Source organism: Oncorhynchus keta, chromosome 34 (assembly GCF_023373465.1).
Source record: "Oncorhynchus keta strain PuntledgeMale-10-30-2019 chromosome 34, Oket_V2, whole genome shotgun sequence".
NCBI lineage: Eukaryota > Metazoa > Chordata > Actinopteri > Salmoniformes > Salmonidae > Oncorhynchus > Oncorhynchus keta.
Genome location: NC_068454.1, coordinates 43553762 through 43557413, shown reverse-complemented (window position 1 = coordinate 43557413; position 3652 = coordinate 43553762).

The following is a 3652-nucleotide window of genomic DNA, read 5'->3' as shown; positions in this document are numbered from 1 at the left end:
TCAGCAGTTGTGCTTTAAACTGTTTTCCTTTGTGCTGTGAAGTTACTATGCAGCTACCTTTCTTTGACTGGTACGTTCTCCCCAGTATAACCAGTAACCTTCATTTTCACTGGGTGTATTTTGTTCTTCACTTTCAGTGTTTTGTAGTCATCCAGAGACAACAGGTTTACCTGTGCTCCAGTATCAAACTTGAATGGTATTATAGGGTATTATAGTTTTATTCACAGTCATGGCACAATCCATTCAGCTTTTACTGCATTGCATATTTCCACAAAATCAACCAAGAATTCTTCAATCTCCTCCTTGACTGTGTGAACCTTTCTTTGTAGCCTCAGCTTTGCAGCATTTTGAGAAATTATTTATTTCCCCCACAGTCGTTACATGATTTTCCATATGCAGGGCAATTTTTTTGGCTTGTGGATGAATCCACATTTTCCACATGTAGTGTTTTGACTTCTCTTTTGCTTGTTTTTATTTTGTAAGGTGTTGCATGCACTGACGTCTCATCCCTGCGCAGCTCTTTAGCTTGTGTTCTGCTGGTTTCAGCTGCTCGACACATATTCACTGCTTTATCTGTCACACCCTGGTCGAAGTATTTTGTGTTTTTCTTCATGTATTTGGTCAGGCCAGGGTGTGACATGGGTTTTTGTATGTGGTGTGTAGCTTAGTGGGGTTGCAGCTTAGTGGGGTGTTCTAGGAAAGTCTATGGCTGTCTGAAGTGATTCTCAATCAGAGGCAGGTGTTTATCGTTGTCTCTGATTGGGAACCATATTTAGGCAGCCATATTCTTTGGTTGTATTGTGGGTGATTGTCCTTAGTGTCCTTGTTCGATGTTAGTTGACACAAGTATAGGCTGTTTTCGGTTTTCGTTTATTTGTTTTGTAGTATTTGTGTTTACGTTTTTTTTCAATAAACATGGATCGCAATCGACACGCTGCAGTTTGGTCCAACTCTCCTTCACCACATGAAAACCGTGACAGAATCACCCACCCAACTCGCACCAAGCGGCGTGGTAAACAGCAGCGACGACAGCAGCAGCAACAACAGCGGCCAGCATCACAGGAGGAATGGACATGGGAGGATGTATTGGACGGCAAGGGTTGCTACACCTGGGAGGAGATCCTGGCGGGAAAGGATCGCCTTCCATGGGAACAGGTGGAGGCAGCTAGGAGAGCAGAGGCAGCCGGAGAGAGGAGCCGGCAATATGAGGAGGCAGCACGGCAGTACGACAGGCAGCCCCAAAAATGTTTTTTTGGGGGGGGCAGACGAGGTGTGGTACTAAGCCAGGTAGCAGACCTGAGCTCACGCCTCGTGCTTATTATAAGCAGCGCATTACTGGTCAGGCACCGTGTTATGCGGTTAAGCGCACGGTGTCGCCAGTGCGTGCCCATAGCCCGGTGCGCTATAGGGCAGCCCCCCGAAAGTGCCATGCGAGTGTGGGCATTGAGCCAGGGCGTATGGTGCCTGCTCAGCGGGTCTGGTCGCCGGTATGCAGTTTTGGTCCAGGTTATCCTGCGCCGGCTCTGCGTGCTGTGTCTCCGGGGCGCTGGGAGGGTGCAGTGCGTCCTCTGCCTGCGCTCCGCTCGTGCCGGGCAAATGTGGGAGTAGAGCCTAAGGGAGAGATGCGTGTAGTAAGCACTAGATCTCCCGTGCTTACCCACAGCCCGGTTCAACCTATGCCTGCACTCTGGAGGGTCCGGGCTAGAGTAGTTGTCCAGCCTGGGGAAGTGGTGCCAAGGTTGCGCACCAGAGCTCCAGTGCTCCCCCACAGCCCGGTCCTTCAGGCTCCTCCTAACACCAAGCCTCCTGAAGGTCTCCCCAGCCTGGTGGTTCCTGTGGCAGCCCCACGCACCAGGCTGTCTCTCTGTCTCCTCCCTGCCGGAGTCTCCCGCCTGTCCGGCGCTGCTGCCGGAGTCTCCCGCCTGTTCGGCGCTGCTGCCCCTTAGCCCAGAGGCGCCAGAGCCCCTCAGCCCAGAAGCGCCAGAGCTCCTCTCGCTCCCGAGCTTCACCTCAGTCCCGAGCTTCACCTCAGTCCCGAGCTTCACCTCAGTCCCGAGCTTCACCTCAGTCCCGAGCTTCACCTCAGTCTAGTGGGGTTCTGGGTGAGGACTACTAGGCCATGGTTGGCGGCGAGGTTGGACTATCCAGGGACGCAAGGAGAGGAGACTAAGACATTAACTGAGTGGGGTCCACGTCCCGCGCCGGAGCCGCCACCATGGACAGACGCCCACCCGGACCCTCCCTATTGATTTGAGGTGCGTTCGGGAGTCCGCACCTTAGGAGGGGGGTTCTGTCACGTCTTGCTGAAAGCTATTGTGAATGTCCAATACATCCTCTCCAATAACATGCGGAAAAATGGAAGCTTTCAATTTGTCATCATCTCCCCCTGCTCCACTGGCTGCTAGATAGGTATTGAATCTCTGCTTGAAATGTTTCCAATTGTCAGCTAGATTGCCTGTTAACTGCGTAGGTGGACTAAGCCTATCCATGACGAGAAACAGGAACCGTGTCAATTTCTCTTCAGTATGTGCAAGTTGATGAGCAATGTCAACAGATTCCAATGCAGCCTCGCTCTCGCTGCTGTCACTCTCACTGCTACGGCTTGTTGCCCTCGCAAGCTAGCATCTTCGACGACCCACGTCACTTGACCCGTGGTAGAATGTTCAATTTTCTTTGCGGAAATTTGCAGATACTCCTTTCCTTTCTCTGTCTTGTCATATCTACTACCAATCTGACACCATGTTATGTTTGCTCCTTGTATAATGACAAACCGGGGTGTAGGTTTAACTACTTTTAATGAACATATACTTAAGCTAGAAAACTATTTGTTTAGCCATGCAAGGCATTCAACCACCTGCTCCCCCCGCATAGCCTGCTGGGTAACGTAGTCTAAATGTTATTAACACATAACAACACAGCATATACTTGGTTTTACCTGTATTAAGTACACATTTCAGGTCAATAAAGGCTTTCTGCAGGGATTTTTTTTTTAAAACAGCTTGAAGCTCTAACAGAGCCTGGCCAGCTACGGGGGCAAAAGCATACACCACAGTGTCATCTGCATACAGGTGAAAATGTTACTTTTTTCTAATTTATTTGTACAGATTAACAATATTGGTTTATGTAAATGGTGAAAAGAACTGGGCCAAAAATCAAGTCCTTTTTTTGTTATGTCCAAAAAATACTGATTTAACACCATCAATTAATACAGTGTTTTGATCTTGAAATAATTTCAATACAGCTTCATGCAGCCTGGTCCAGGCCAATTGATGAAAGCTCTGAATATATGTAATGAGTGATCCACAGTGTCGAAGGTTTTAGATAGGTAGATGAATAAAAAGGGCCGCACAGGGTTTCTTCTTATCCAAACAATTAAGAACCTAATTTAAAACCAAACAAGTAGCAGCGATGGTGCTATGACCTGGTCTGAAATCTTACATTTAGAATACATTTCGTAGTTAAAAGGATCCAAATTGAGTATTTACCAAGGATTGTAGAATTTATGCTAGGCAAGAGCATTTGGAAATGGGGAGATAATTATTTAGGTTACACGGGCTACCACTTTTGTGAAGGGGGAGTAGTATATGGGCTGCCTTCCAGGCCCTGGGGATGGTACCAGAAATAATTTTAAATAAAAAAAATGTGTTAAAGG